General features: G+C 41.8%; 1 protein-coding gene across 5 annotated transcripts in view; it reads right to left on the bottom strand.

Moving 5' to 3' along the window:
* Positions 1-16,398, bottom strand: part of BICRA (BRD4 interacting chromatin remodeling complex associated protein) — a 107,245-nt gene extending 90,847 nt beyond the window's left edge. For 2 of the 5 annotated variants that reach the window (XM_081868636.1, XM_081868641.1), the window contains exons 1-2: positions 13,354-13,540; positions 8,786-8,914 (exon numbers count right to left, since the gene is read on the bottom strand). The gene's annotated coding sequence lies outside the window, so the exon portion shown is untranslated. Of the gene's footprint in view, positions 1-8,785; positions 8,915-13,353; positions 13,553-15,990 lie in introns of those variants that run through there. The other 3 variants (XM_081868634.1, XM_081868639.1, XM_081868637.1) reach the window with 3 other exon arrangements.
* Positions 16,399-16,781: the final 383 nt, after the last annotated feature.

Genomic DNA, 16,781 nt, shown 5'->3' with positions numbered 1-16,781 from the left:
TTTTTTGAGGGGTGGGGGAGTCAAAGGCAGCAATTATTTTATTATTATTAATAATAATAATTACTATTACTGTTGTTTTTGTGGCATTCCTGCATTTGAACCCAACAATGGAATGGAAGCCCTAGAGGTCAAACAACTTGATTCACAATTGAATTAAATGGAGGGGTGGAGGGAGAAATACAACTCCAAATCTATAAAGTAGTAAGAAGAAAGTGAATTGATTCTTCTCATTATTTCAACTCACTATTTCTTCATTCTCCACAATGTACAGGGGACCCTGCTTTGGGAGTTGGGGCCTCTTCTCCCTTGTTAAAGTTGCAAAGGATCACAGAAGATGAAGGACTTCTTATGCAGTCTTATTCCTCAGTGTCCTGAAATCTAATGTGTTCTGCTTACTGGGGAAGGAAAGGTTTTTTCTTGCTGATTCCAGAGTGTAGAACATCAGGTGTGCTTCTATTCTGCCACATTCCTTGGGTGAGGGCCAGGGGAAGTCACCTTTTCCTCAACCCAGAAAACATAGAGAATCAGACTACAGTGGTGCCTCGCAAGACGAAATTAATCCGTTCCGTGAGTCTCTTCGTATAGCAGTTTTTTCGTCTTGCGAAGCAAGCCCATTGACAGCTTAGCGGATTAGCGCTATTAGCGGTTTAGCGGCTTTTAGCGGCTTATCAGCTTAGCGGATCAGCTGATAAGCGGCTTAGCTGCTTAGAAAAAGGGGGGGAGGGGAAAAAACCCGCAGGAACTCGCAAGACATTTTCGTCTTACGAAGCAAGCCCATAGGGAAATTCGTTTTGCGAAGCGCCTCCAAAACGGAAAACCCTTTCGTCTAGCGGGTTTTCCGTCTTGCGAAGCGTTCGTCTTGCGGGGCACCACTGTATATTTATTGAGTGTAGATCATTGCTTCCTTGCTAGTGATTAGGTGATACATGCCACACCACTGCCTGCTTAAACCACAGATACTGGGCTGAGTATTTGGGCAACTGAACCTCAGTCAAAGAATATTCACTTCCTCCTAGCTCTATTTCCCACTAAACCCAGCTTTGTCTGAACAGGATGAAATAGAATAAAATTTAAGTACTACAGTTTAACTAAGTTCGGACCAAGATGAAAGTCCTACTAAACCACAAACTGAAACTTTCCCCCGTATTTTAAGTCACTTTTCTGTGCAAATGAATTCATAAGGATTTATTTAGTTTAAAGGCCTGTTACTTTTAAGGAAAGAAAATCTGTTGAGTGCATTTGCATTTAAAATCAGTATTAGCAGGAGTGCCACAAAGAACTCAATGCATAGCTGCAGGGGAGTATTGGGGATGTGCAAGGATGCTCTTTGAGCTTGGTGCAGGGTGATGGCTAGTCTCAACTAGCCTCTCAAGTTATGAATAAATAAATGGAATGAGTTCCCCCAAATTGGATACAGAAAATCTACACTTGGCTAGTTTAGAGATTTGAAAAACCAATGGAGAACTTATTTGCACATAACACGTTGCATCAAATTAAGTCCTAGTTAGAGGAGACCCATGGAAATAATTGGACTGAAGTTAGTAATGACAACTGATTTCAACAGGTTTACTCTGTGAAGGCCTTAGAATCCACCCCACTACAATCATAATGAAGGACAATGTTCTCAAGCTGCAACTTTTACTTCTGCAGCATGGCAAAAAAAAAATACAAGTGAAACAAGGATAAAATGCTGATTAGTTAGAAATCAACTGGCTTCCCCTCCCTTTTAAACAAAATAGTAACTGGACAGAACAAAATAGGTATAGGATGGGAACAGAAAGCAAACATTATTAACTAAGGAAATAGGAAGAGGGACTTCATAGAAGTAGATAAACGCGGGGATGCCCAACAATGGCTCTTGTAACTGCAACTGTATACATGTGCTTGCATTGGTTGCTTTTATTCTCCTCCTCCTCCTCCTCCTCCTCCTCCTCCTGCTGCGTTGCTGTGAGTCAAGCCACAGTTTAGCTTAGTGTATCATCTGAACCTGGGCTCATAAGTTTGTCCTGCTCCAAACAAAGCCACAAACGGCCTCGGTCCAGTATATCTGAAGGAGCGTCTCCTCCCCCATCGTCCAGCCCGGACACTGAGGTCCAGCTCTGAGGGCCTTCTGGCGGTTCCCTCACTGCGAGAGGCCAAGTTACAGGGAACCAGGCAGAGGGCCTTCTCGGTAGTGGCGCCCGCCCTGTGGAACGCCCTCCCACCAGATGTCAAAGCGATAAACAACTACCTGACATTCAGAAGACATCTGAAGGCAGCCCTGTTAAGGGAAGTTTTTAATATGTGACATTTTAGTGTACTTTTCATCTTTGTTGGAAGCCGCCCAGAGTGGCTGGGGAAACCCAGCCAGATGGGCGGGGTACAAATAATAAATAATTATAATAATTATAATTATAATTATAATTATTATTACTATTACTATAAGCAAATTTCTTCTTGGGCTTATGGCTTGTGGTTTATCGGAAGGAGACAAATCATGATCCCTGAGGAGACAACACACTAAGTCAAACCATGGCTTAGCTCACAACAGCAGGACTGGACGAGCAAAGTGGCCAGAATCTCCTTTCTAAGAGCCCACATTTGTGCTAAGCCATGGTTTGGCTCAGTGTTAAATGTGACCCGAATCAATGTCTTCCAAAGATCCTGAATAAAACTTTTCCCATTCAGTCTAAGTTACACTTTTCAACAAAACTGGCCACTATTTTGTAAATTGGAATCAGTATAGAACAGATGAACTGGTGACTCTGCAGATGTTATGTATGAAATATGCTTGTATATAGGATATTGTATGTAAATATAAAAACCTAAATACTAATTGAAGAACTCATTTCCCATAGGTATGCCATGAAGTCCCATTGCCACATTTTCTGCTCCCTTCACATCTGTCTTTGTTTCTGAATTAGTTACTGAGAGCTTAATAGCACAGGAGGCCAGATTTGGCCCAGTGGCTGCTGACTGTTGACCATCATTTAGAGTTTCATTCACAAAAAGTACACTACCTATGATTTCAACTAAGTCAACATTCTCAAAGTGTGAAGCAAGACCTCCTTGGAAGACTAAATCTCTTTCCCAACCATAGTGTTTATTTGACAAGGTAAACAAAAAATGGAGTTGCACTCCACCTGACCCTTCTCAGTCTGAGTGATACAAAGAGCATACATGTTTCACTCCTCCTGACAATCCTATTTTGGTTACCTTTTTGCTACCTCCACTGTAATGAATGCAGAAGAGCTAAAGTGGATTTGCTCCCTCAACTTATTCAGTTGTAGCACTGACACAATGGAATGCTCTCTGTAGAGTGATTACCAAAGTGTTTCTTTATGCTTTAATATTGGCTGGATTCCCCCCCCCCAATTTCTATGTTGTTAGCTTATTTCGACTTCCCCTACACTGCAGGAAGAAAAGTGTGACAGTTTAAATAAATAAATAAATAAATACAGTTTGCAAATCCAGTTGCCAATAGTTTGTGGCCATGAGCAATCACCTTCTGCCATATTTTTGTTTTTTGTTTTGCTTTTATTTCAGTCAGGGATACTCCATTTTCATTTTATTTTTAAAATAGTCACTGTGACAAAAACTGGATACCCTTGAGATAATACAATGCATACATATTTGTGCCTGAATATTTACACACATACACTTGCAATCAGGAAGTTTCACTAAGAGACCTAAATAGCCACATGACAGTTTAACAAGCCTTGTTTTTCTTTCACCCTATTTCCCCTCATGTAATTTCTTTCAAAACAATAGCTTAGTCTTCAAAACTAAGGCTGTGAGTTTGGGATAAAAGTATATATTTGGTAGGGTTAAAAGTCAAAGGCACACTTGTTCATGTGTTGGAGCCATTTTGGCTCTGGTATGTTATTGTCATAGGGTAGAAATAAAACACGAAGAATGCTCTTTTTCTGCTAATATTTATTTAATTGCAAGCAGATTTGTTCTTCAGTATCTCAAAAAGACTTCTATTGAGATTTGGATCACATGCAAACTAAAGCTAAAATCAATTAACCATTTAAAGCAGATGACTTAATAAACAAAACTCAACATGTATAAACCTTTAGCAATTTTATCAGTAAAAGCCTCATTTCACTTAAGCATATACCCCTTATACTATCTGTCTAAGTTGTGGGCCACTCAAAAACTTGGGAAGACCCTGAAGGAACATGGTATTACATCACAGATCTACATGCTTTAAATATGAGGTTCTACAACTGCCTACCAAGAAAATTCAACAACTGATTTTTTGTAATTAGTATGATTTAAAATCCTCTGTTCTTGGTGATTTACATCATTTCCAATTTCAAATTCATGTATCTCCAGAACAAGAGTATATACCAGCTGATTGCTGTAACTATTAAAATGTATTGGGTCGGAAGTAAATAAAGCCTTTATGCTACCCAGAAGCATAATCCAAAACCTTCCAAGCCAAAACAGCCTTTTAACTACAAAATTATATATGCCAAGCCACTCAGAAGCTGTCTGGGCAAGTAAGCAGTATAGCAATTAATAAATAAAAAAATAAGAAAGGAGGTAGGGGGAAACGTGAAATTAATGGATTTCTATTGGTGCTATTGTCCTGAGCACAACCAGCCCAAAGAGGACAAATGGTTTAATTCTTTATTAACAAAGCACGCATGGTAGCTCCTAAGGTGCACAGAACATGCGCACAAACTTCTGGTGATTAAGTAGCTGGCATCCCCTGCACAGGCTTGTGCTCCAAGCTGGACTCTTGGAGCAACAGCATAACCATGCCTCTACCCAAACTTGTCTGATAGTACATGCCCAAGCATCCTGTGAATTCTCCTAAAAGGAAGTTGCTGTTGTGTCTGTCTTTTCAAGCCCCTCCTAATCCTGGGTCCTGGTCTAAGAAATTATTTTGAAAACAGAATGTTTTCTGATAGAGAAAATGATGCTGAGATACAGCAGTTCTACAGACCCAAGCAGGGTGGTATCCTTACTGCAGATATATGAATCTCCTGCATGGTCAACAAACCTCTATCTCTGTAGCTAGTACAGAGCTAGTTTCTGGAATATGGTATAAAGTCCCCCCCCCCCCCATTTTGTTTATTAAGGTTATACTCCTTCCTCCTATTGCAATCAAGGTGGTTTACAAACATTAAGTAACCAATCAGTAAAACATAGCATTAAAAACCAACGCATGTCCAATATATTTGTCCACTAAAACACCATTAAAGTACCGGTATCTCAACTGAGTCAGCTGACACCCAATAGAATAAAAATGCCTTCAATATGAACCAAGAGAGATCAAAAGAGAGTGGGCCAAACCTCAAGATAGCAAGTTTCACAGTTGGGCACAGCCACAGAAATGTTTCTCTCCTAACCCTCAACCAACCATATCTCTAACACAGGCATAGGCAAACTCGGCCCTCCAGATGTTTTGGGACTACAACTCCCATGATTCCTAGCTAACAGGACCAGTGGGCAGGGATGATGGGAACTGTACAGTGGTGCCCTGCAAGACGAATGCCTCGCAAGACAAAAGGTTTTCCGTTTTTCGAGGTGCTTCGCAAGACGAATTTCCCTATGGGCTTGCTTCGCAAGACGAAAACGTCCTGCGAGTTTGCTTCCTTTTTTGTAAAACCGTTAATACCCGGGGGAATCCGCGCTCCGCAAGACGAAAAAATCGCAAGACGAAGCAACTCGCAGAACGAATTAATTTCGTCTTGCGAGGCACCACTGTAGTCCCAAAACACCCGGAGGGCTGAGTTTGCCTATGCCTGCTCTAACATCATTAGGATATTGAGAAGAGCCTTCCTTGCAGATCTTAAACTAACAGGAAAAGTTGTATGAGAAGAGAAAGATCTCTAGACTAAATCACTGAGGGCTTTAAAGGTCATAACCAGGACTTTGAACTATGCCGAGAAACAAACTGGAAGCCAGTACAGTAAATCAGTATAATGTGCTCCAAAGGCTGAGTGCCCATCAAGACACTTGTGGTTACATTCTGGACCAAGTGAAGATTCTTCAAAGGCAGCCCCGTGTAGAGAGCACTGCAGTCATCAAGTCTGGAAGTAACTAAAGCATGTGTCACCATAGCCAGGATAGAACTTCCTATGGATGGATGGATCTAAAACACCAGCCTAAGCTGGGCAAATCACTCCAAACCCCAGCTGCCACCCTTGCTTCTGGGGGCAAAGCCGGGTCTAAGAGTACTCCCCAATTCTGAACCTCTTTTTCAGATCATCACCAAAACTGCCGTTACAAATGAGCTTTATCTGAAAACCTTCTCTTGATGATCTCTTTATGCATATAACGGGGTGGGGGAGCTCCTACTGGAAGATCAGATAGTTTTTAAAAAAACTTGGAGGGAGAGGGTGTCAATAACATTCTTAAACTTCTCAAGCATCCTGCCATACAAATAAAAGATGTATTCCAGGTTTTTTTGCGTTTTGTGAGTAAGAAATTCAGTTCATGTACTGTATTAATATCCTGAAATATTTGGCATTAAAGGGACACTATAATAAGTGTTCCAAACAAAACAGCAAGGATTGAACCTATTAGTGCTTTCAAGTGATGAACAGTTCTAGAGAACTTGAAAGCTTGCACACTATTTTCTGATATTTTGGTTGGCCTAATACAGGTATTGTCGTAATAAGGATTTTGGAATTTTCTTATGGGCTCATGCGGCTACCATTATTTTCTTCTTGTCAAGTATTAGAAATACATTTACTATTTGGTGGGAGAGAAATATAAATAATAGAAGTTCAACTCATACTGGATTTAATATCAGCATCAACGGGCACATGGTAATTTGGCACAACAAAAAGGCAGAACAACTTCTAAGGCACAGTTGTGGAAAACATACCATATGTTCTTTAAAAACAAGCAAACAAAAAACCAACAACCCTTAGTTCTCCTTTTTGAAAAGCAGAGGTGAGAAGTTATTCAGAATTCTTCCAATTGATCTTTTTTAAAAAGACATTTTTTTTCAGCAAGCACAAACAATATAGAATCCAAATCTTGTCCTAGAATTCTGATTCTAAGACTTTGATCTTATCCACATTTACTTGGCTATCTGGGTGATTTCGATGGGACATTCTTTAAAACAAATGTGTTTAGGATCATAGTGTGAGTAATGTCATTTGTACACATTTTTAGCCAGGTAATTTCAGTAAAACAGTTGACTGGTTGAGCACTTAAGTAAAAACTCAGGAATCTAGCAAGTAAGTGAACCTGAATTACAAGCAAAATAAACCCCAACTCATATCACCATGACTTTTCATTTTAGATCAGTGTAGTTACTTTTATAAACAACCAAATAAAAAGGAAAACCTCTCCTTATATTGAATATATTCAGATACCCCAAACAATCAAGTATATGATTTTGGGCAAATCCACTACAATACTTCAACTCCTTTTAGTGAACACTCAGCTTTACTGTATAATGTTTTGATATATATAGTATCAATACTTCTGATATTATCACTACAGAGATGTCCATAGAATATGAATCTGATCATGGTGAAGAAGAGCTGTTTTAGAAGCACTTTTGAAAACACTGGATTTACAAAACATATACAGAATCACCTCTTATGCTTTGCGGTTTGTTTATTATTCTGAACTCAGAGGTATGCAATTCTTTGGATAAACTCCAGAAGAGATTGGACAACTAACTGGGACATATAGAACAACAGGACAGGACAGAGGACCAAAGTTTGTAATGTATTGCAAATGTGTACACAAACATATAAAAAGCAGCAAAACCCAAACATAACTGTGCTAATGGGGGGGGGGGGGCAGCCATGATTCACACACAAAATGCACATCTGAAAAGCAAAAAATATGTTTTTATTTCCCGGAAATATATATGCTCAGGACAACACAAGAATGGATCGCAGGAGCACAACATACCATTTGACTACAAAAAAACCCCCAAACATTGAAAATCTCTATCCAATGTATTATCACTGAGTTGTATTGTTGTTGTTTTTTGAACCAAATCAGCACAAAACAAACAAGCAGCGGTTTACAAGACAAGGCCAGAGGCTCAAGTTTGAGATTTCATAAAGAGGTGGCGAGAAGGTTAATAGAGGATAACCCGTATTTGGCAGATCTTCCTTGTTTTTACAGAGCTCAAGAATTAATTTTTACTATAGTGTTTGGATATGTCTTAAAAAGCAAATACCTATAACACTGGATTTCCCTTTTCAAATTTGACACCAAGGAAAATAGTCATTTTTTGTGCTTTATATCCCACCATCCAAGCAATCAAAAACCAAGCGAAAAGACCCATCTGCTAGGGGCATCCTTTGCTTTTATTTTGGAGGTGGAGTGGGGGTGGGGAAAGCGAAATAGACGATGCCTTTGCAACCGGGAAATCAAAACCCGACACATAACCATCCGACGCTGCGAATTATCATCTCTTCTCTTTTTCCCCTTTTCCCCAAAGCGCGCCCCCCCCCCAATCTGGTGGAGAAGGAAAACCTATTCTAGAAGGCTGTGGGGATATGCGAAATAAGAGATGGGGGTGGGGAGAGAACCTCCCAGCGCCCCCTCTTCGGCCACAACGATTAGAACGTTGTGTATCATTTTATAAAGCTACATTGTATTCTGTAGACGTGCCCTGCAGACGCAGTAATATGAGGCTGTTTGGGGGGAGAACTGGATTGGGGGAGCAATGGAAAGAGATCAGGGCTGCTACCCAAGGAGGGGGGGACACGGTTCCCTTTCCCCCCAGGTTTTTTTCGCCCTGTCACAGCCCTGAGTTGCAGGTAGAGAGAGTTAAGAGATTTAAAGAGAAATTGCTACATTGTAACAAACTCACCGTGATGTTTGAGCAGCAGTCAGCGCGGGGTCTCCGAGACATCCCCGCACGGGCTCCGGAGGCAGGACCCCAGCAGGCACAGACTCATAGAGGGTCAGCCAAATGCCTGATTGCAATGGAGCAAGGCGTCTAAAAAAAAAAGGAGGGGGAGGCAAAAGATTTTTAAAAAAATTAAAGGACGGAAGGCAAGGGTTTAGGGAGGGGGGAAGGTAACATACAGCTAATTTTTTAAGAGAAACGATGGGGGGGGAAAAAGCCACTTCCCTCCACCCCTTTCACTTAATTTGCATTTGTGTGGCCCCACCCCCCTCTCTCTTTCAAAATAGCCACACGCGCGCGCACGCTCAAAGGAGAGCCTCCGACGAAGACATTATTACCACGGGGCTGTCAAGCGAGGGGTGAATTAAAGGTACAGGCACACTAAGCGACCTTCGTGATTGACGTGCGTTTCAAGCTAAGCTTCGCATCCTCATCAGGAGGGAAGAGCTCGGCGCATGCAGACGGAGGGGGGTGGGGGGGTGGGTGGGAGCGTTTTCAGACCTTACGCGGGTGGAAAGCATGGGTGGGATCTTAATTCGAAGCGAGCTTCTTAATAACAACCGATTTCAACTTAAGAAGAAAAAAGCTCAACTGGTACGAAATGTGAATGACCGAGAGCAGACTCGCATCAGAGGGCTTTTGGCTGAAACTGCTAACATCCCCACCAAAGGTTTAAAATGACACTTTTATATGAGAGCCATCCAGTCATTTAAGCAACTACAGCCCCAAGGGTACTAATTCCAGCAACTGTATTCTCAAGCATACAAGGGAGTAAGCCCTGCTGAACTCTGTAGGACTTGCATCTCAATAAGCACAAGGCATATCACAAAACTAGGCAAGGGAACCAAGTCTATTAGAAAAGGCCAAGTGTTTGAGAGTCATACTTCCTGCAAAGGTAATTGTAACACACACTTTACAGAAGCCAGAACACTAATCCAGGTGTGGGAAAGCTTTGCCTCTCCAAATGTTGCTGAACTACAACTCCTATCATCCCTGGTCATGGACATGCCTGATGGGAGTTGTAGTTGGGCATAGTTGGAGTATGATCTGTCTTCTCTTCACCCCTAAATTACAGGACTTGGGGTGTACTAATTAAATTATATTTCCTACTTATACCAGACCATATTGGATTCTATGGGTGCAATCCTGTGCAAATGTAGTTTTGTGTGTGTGTGTGTGTGTGTGTGTGTGTGTCCCCAATTCTTCTGCCTTCTACTACTACTCTCAACTCTTGTAAAAGCTTCCCTGCCTGAAAAGGCCATCATCAAATCCCTTTCATCTGCACTTCTCTTCAAAATCACCATCACATCACCTACTCTGCCATCTGTGGCAGGCTGAGTTAACCTTACTGGCTATTCATTCTCCCTTATTCCTCATTTCACTACTCTTAACCTAGCCTGCCCCTCGAAACAAAATAAAAAAAAAATCCTTCCAGTAGCACCTTAGAGACCAACTAAGTTTGTTATTGGTATGAGCTTTCGTGTGCATGCACACTTCTTGAGATGAAGCCACAAGAACTAATGCAACTTTTGCCAGGGTGTGTATTAATGTTTAGCATTATCTGTCAAATGCTAAGTGCAGCGTTTTGGGAACATGTAAAACTGCTCCATGCAGGCACGTATGGGACTTGGTGGGACCAGATTAGAATGACAGGTGCTCATAGATTTTTTGTAGAATGTAGAGCAAACCATATTGGTACCACTGCTTCATTAGGCACAATGCGAGTGGGGGAGGGCTCAGGTTCTCCATTCCTGCCATACTAATGCATGCATCTGGAGGACTGGAGGCAACCCTGCAACTTCTGAAGTTCTACGAGAGCCAGTGTGGTGTAGTGGTTAAGAGCGGTAGTCTCGTAATCTGGGGAACCGGGTTTGCGTCTCCGCTCCTCCACCTGCAGCTGCTGGGTGACCTTGGGCCAGTCACACTTCTCTGAAGTCTCTCAGCCCCACTCACCTCACAGAGTGTTTGTTGTGGGGGAGGAAGGGAAAGGAGAATGTTAGCTGCTTTGAGACTCCTTAAAGGGAGTGAAAGGCGGGATATCAAATCCAAACTCTTCTTCTACGATAATCATGACATTAGCACAGGAACATAGGAAGCTGCCTTATACCAAGTTCACCTAGCTCAGTATTATCAGCACTGAGCGGGATTTTCAGATGGCTCTCTCCCCACTCTCCCAGATTGAACCTGGACCTTCTGCATGCAAAAAAGATGTCATAGCATTCAGCATTGGCCCTCAAAGTGAGCATAGAGCAGTGGTAATAATAGACCCAGAAAGTTTCTCTGTCTATAAACAGTTAATGAACTGTTGTGGCCATGTTCTTTCTTTCGTTCTGCTAAACAGTAGATAAATGTTTAGAAATGTATAGTGATTATACATCTTACTTTGTTTGAATGGGCATATGTGTTCATTTGTTTGTATGAGTAGTGTAATGGATGTTACCTACCCCATATTTGATCTACTGGCTACACCCAGCCTTTCCTTTGTGGTTTCTGGGAATTTAAGGTACAATTCTGTACACATGAATAAGTCTTTTGAACTCAGTGAGGCTTGCTTCCCAGAAGACACAAGACTGGACTGCACAGTCAAAACACCACAGAAACAAAACAACTAATAACGAAATAAGTATGTGTTAATAACAATAAAGCAAAATTCTAGCTATAATGCATAAAACACAGAGGGGTAAGTTTGATATTAAACAAGAGATATTCAAATCAACCACTTCTAATACCTTTTGCAGACAGAAAAATAATTATAGTATAAAATTGAGAGCAGGTTATACTGCAAGGGTAGCCAATGTGGTGCCTTCTAGATGTTGTTGGACTACAATTCCTACAAGCCTCAGCCAGTATGAACAGTACTTGGGGATTGTGGGAGCTGTAATTCGACATCTGAATGGCATCATATGGGCTATCTTTGTATGTATCCTACTGTATCCACGAGGATGTATTCTTTAGTAAGTGTGCACAGGATTCCAGCTAAGAAACTGAATAATAATAAAGTTTAGTTCAGTAGAACTTAAAGATAACCATGTTTATAATTACTTATGGAGATTTTGCTTAGCTGCTCTATAACGGAGTACTCAATGCATACTTTCTGGTTATGGTTTATTAATCAAAATAAATGTTCTTTATCTCATAAATACTAATTGAGCCTGTTATATAATTTTTTTTGTTAATGCCCTATATTCAGTGCAGCTACGAAACAGTACCAAAAGAGACAGGAGGCTGAATCTGGTGCAGTTTGTAGTGAAGTAAACATATAGTAGACAATAATTGGACTATACATAAATACATAAATACATAGTTCACAACTCATGCACTTCTAGATAGTATTTAGCTGTTCCTCTATCAAGCAGCTTCCTGCTAGATTTCGTTAGTACCAAAGCAAAACAAAAGCAAACCCAAGTCATTACTGTGCAGTGCTTCACTCCCTCAGTATTACTTTTCTAAAGCCAGTCACGTAAGTAAATGTAATCGGGACAGCTCTTAATTACTGTTTTGCATGCTTTATCCAGCAAGACACGCGGCCAACACACACATTGAAACAAGCCAAGGCTTTCTGAGTACAGTACTATATGCAGATGTTCCCAATTCCAAGCTAACAGCCAGACAGGCACCGTCTTAAACGGGCTGTGAGATCAGGCAGCTGAAAGCACAGCTCAGGAAAGGGTCCTCGGCGTACTAATTAAAAACTGGTTTTGCCGGAGAGAGAGTTCTCCTGATTGGTCAAAAGTGGAGCAGATCAGAAAGTAATGGGATGGGCTAAAGGCAGCACCCGTCACCCTGATTAGACAGGTTAAATATGATTGACTAGCGTGGGTAATTAATAAGGGGGGTAGGGCTTTCTGCTATGTTTATACCCTGCGATTGGCTGGATTTGAATTATCTCTTACATTCTGTTTAAACTTGGGTGGGACTCGCTTTGGTGCTCTATAAAAGGCAGAGCTGCGAGCGTGGAGGCAAACGAGCACGGTGAGAGTTTTTAAAGAAGGCAGGATTTAAGCAACTTTGCTCTCCCGGATCATTTCAATGGAGCAGAAAAACCACGTTTTCCACAGCGTTTTTGTAACATATCCGATTGGGAGTTTTTTTAAAAAATAAAATAAAATAAAAAAGCTGAGAAAGGAAGAGATTGAAAAGGGTTTTCTGCTCTACATGGCCATTTGCAGTTTCATAAAACAAAACAAACGTGCCGGTCCACTACTGCCGGTGAACTTAAATGCAGTACATTAATAAACGAATCGGAAATCGTTTAACTTTGGACTCGATCACGGATTGTAGCTTGGGGTAATACTCGGAAGCAAGAGCCACTGCAGCCGTACAGTCTACTCCTATGCAGTTCACAATATGGCAGGGTTTTACAGTGGGAGTTATTTTGCTAATGTTAGTTTTTAAGCATTTTTTTTTTTTTTTACAAATGTGCACAGATACACTCGCGCCTGAGCAAGACAGTGGGGAAGACATTCTGAACACGTTTCGAAAACTAAACTTGTAAAAACAACAACGAATTTGTATGGATCGGGGAGTACCTGAAACTCACTGGTGGAGCATATGTACATTGCATGCAGAAGGTTCCAGTTTCAGTGCTCTTATCTCCAAATTCCCCTTATCTGAAACGAGAGTTGTTGCCAATACAGTAGTGCAAAAAACGTTGTGCCAGGGAGGTCAATGGCTTGACTTGGTGTAAAGCAACTTCCTATACTCCCAGGGCATGCTGGGTAGGTGGGGAGGGGAGTAGGGCTGCTTATCTCTAGATATGCCCTAGGCATATGCTTGTCAAGCCTTGTTCCACACCACACTTACTGATAGGGAAAACAAGGAAAATCACATCCCATAGACACAAGTGATTTGGATGAGATCTAGTCTCAACAGAGGCACTACCTTGAAAGACATCTGGATTCTATACAACACATGAGCAACAGCTGTGCATTTGCTGTACTGCAATGGTTATGCTGCAAGGAACATCCAGGCTAGACTAGTAAAATGTATTTATACGTGGGGCAGTTTTTTAAGCCTTTGAAAACTTCAGTTTACAACAAGGAGGCTAGATTCTTCCGGGGACACAGCATGTTGTTGTTGTTGTTTAGTCGTGTCCGACTCTTCGTGCCCCCTGGACCAGAGCACGCCAGGCACTCCTGTCTTCCACTGCCTCCCGCAGTTTGGTCAAACTCATGCTGGTAGCTTTGAGAACACTGTCCAACCATCTCATCCTCTCTCGTCCCCTTCTCCTTGTGCCCTCCATCTTTCCCAACATCAGGGTCTTTTCCAGGGAGTCTTCTCTTCTCCTGAGGTGGCCAAAGTCTTGGAGCCTCAGCTTCAGGATCTGTCCTTCCAGTGAGCACTCAGGGCTGAGTTCCTTGAGAATGGAGAGGTTTGATCTTCTTGCAGTCCATGGGACTCTCAAGAGTCTCCTCCAGCACCAGAATTCAAAAGCATCCATTCTTCGGCGATCAGCCTTCTTTATGGTCCAGCTCTCACTTCCACACATCACTACTGGGAAAACCAGAGCTTTTACTATACGGACTTTTGTCTGCAAGGTGATGTCTCTACTTTTTAAGATGCTGGGACACAGCATAACAAGCTCATTACACCTATACTGACATCTCTTATGAAAAGAGTTTGTTGAGATTGCTCCGGTTTCAGTTGCCACATCCTTGCTTACCTGGGCAAATTATGAACCCAACATGTAATCTTGATTGGGTCCCAGTTTGTTTCTGGACACAGTCAAAATTATAACAACTTAAAGCTGGTTTTGAGTTATAAAGTCCTAAGTAATCTGGGACAAGTGTACCTGAGAGACTGCATTTTCTCATATGAACCTATGCAGCAGCTAAGCTTGTAGGAAGTACCTCTGCCTTCAGAGAGGACTCTTTTTGTCTGCTGGTTGTGCAATAAAGGTTAATGCTCTCTTCCAGATAATATCAGCTGGGGAAGTCTGTCCTATTTACTCAAGAATTTGGTGCTTCAAAATTTGAAAAACACTAAACTGGCAATAGTCCCATTGCATACTTGTTTACTTATTATTTTTATTTATAGCCGTATTCATTTACTGCTAAATCACAAAACATGTCAAAACAGTTTACAACATTAAAAAGATTAAAATCATAAAAATTAAAAGCAATTAAAAAGCAAAAGTTTAAAGCAAGCATTAATAAACCATTGTGGCATATGTATTCTGAATTGCCTATGCAGGCCTAGTAGAATAAAATGTTTTTCGGCATGCATTTAAAAGTTGGGACAAAAGGAACTCACTGAATCTCTATTGGCAGAGTACCAATTTGGGGAATGATTAACGATGCTCCTACCAATGATTCCAGTAATCAAGCTGGAATATAGGCAATCGTGGAGGTATCCTCGACCTAAGGGCTTTCTAAATGGTGCTGGTTTTAACCTTCAAAGCCCTATACGGCCTAGGGCCCTCGTACCTACGGGACCGCCTCTCCTGGTATGCCCCACAGAGGAACTTACGGTCTTCAAATAAAAACACCTTGAAGGTCCCAAGCCACAGAGAGGTTAGGCTGGCCTCAACCAGAGCCAGGGCTTTTTCGGCTGCGGCTCCAACCTGGTGGAACGCTCTGTCACAAGAGACAAGGGCCCTGCAGGACTTGACATCTTTCCGCAGGGCCTGCAAGACAGAGCTGTTCCACCTGGCCTTTTGTTAGGGCGCAGCCTGACTCCCTCCTTTGGCAATCTTTTCAAGACTTTAGCTTATGGTTGCCATTAATTTTGTTTTTAACTCATTTTTATAATGTTTTATAATGTTGTATTGTTTTAATGTTGTTAGCCGCCCTGAGCCCGGCTTCGGCTGGGGAGGGCGGGATATAAATAAAATTTATTATTATTATTATTATTAAATTTATGCAAGGAACTTGGCTCAGAAGTAGATGAGCAGCCAGTGTAGCTGCTTTAACAAAAGTGCCACGTGTCCTTGGCCGGAAGCTCCCATCAGCAGTCTGCATCAGCTGGAGCTTCCGAACTCAACCTAAGGGCAGCCCCACATAGAGCACATTGCAGTAATCCAGCCTCAAGATGACCAATGCTTGGACTGCAGAGGTCGGGCTATCCCTTGTCCAGGAATGGCTGTAGTCCTCTAACCGCTATTATACAGTAAAAAGGAGCAGATAGGCAGAAGATAACAAATTTACAACTAGATTTGGACATTTAACTTTGTTGTATTGGTGATCCCTTTTTTATCCTCTTCCTTTCTCACTCTCTTTTTTTTAAAGATGATATAGCTGACTCCAGATTTTTGTTTTCCCAGCAGGAATAGAGTAACAGCACTGTAATGCAATCCTGCCCGCCCTTTCCCTATTGGTATGAGTTAGAATGACCATTATTATTGGCAGGGGAGCAATTGCCATTTGCATTAGAACATATATCATGTGTTCCTGCAATTTGAAGTGAAAGGGCCTTGTTGGTGGTGCCTCCCTCGCTATGAAACACTCTTTGTAAAGAAACTCACCCAACACCCCTATTATCCTTTAAGGCCAGACTAAGACATTTTAAGGGACGCGGGTGGCGCTGTGGTCTAAACCACAGAGCCTAGGGATTGCCGATCAGAAGGTCAGCAGTTCGAATCTATGTGACGGAGTGAGCTCTCGTTGCTCACGTCCCTGCTCCTGCCAACCTAGCAGTTTGAAAGCACGTCAAGTAGATAAATAGGTACCACTCTGTCAGGAAGGTAAATGGTGTTTCCGTGCGCTGCTCTGGTTCGCCAGAAGCGGCTTAGTCATGCTGGCCACATGACCAGGAAGCTTTCTGCGGACAAACGCCAGCTCCCTTGGCCAGTAAAGCAAGATGAGCACAGCAACCCCAGTGTCATCCACGACTGGACTTAACAGTCAGGGGTCCCTTTATCTTTTTAAGACATTTTATTCTCCCAGACTGCTTAAGTTCTTGCTATTTTAGTCCCTGTGGTATGGATGGTGGTTTTAGATCCCATGTTGCTGGCTCTTTT

The sequence above is a fragment of the Podarcis erhardii genome (genome assembly GCF_964252035.2).
Source record: "Podarcis erhardii genome assembly, chromosome: 7".
Taxonomy (NCBI): Eukaryota; Metazoa; Chordata; class Lepidosauria; order Squamata; family Lacertidae; genus Podarcis; species Podarcis erhardii.
Note: the sequence above shows the minus strand (reverse complement) of the source record. Positions and strands in the feature narration are given on the sequence as shown.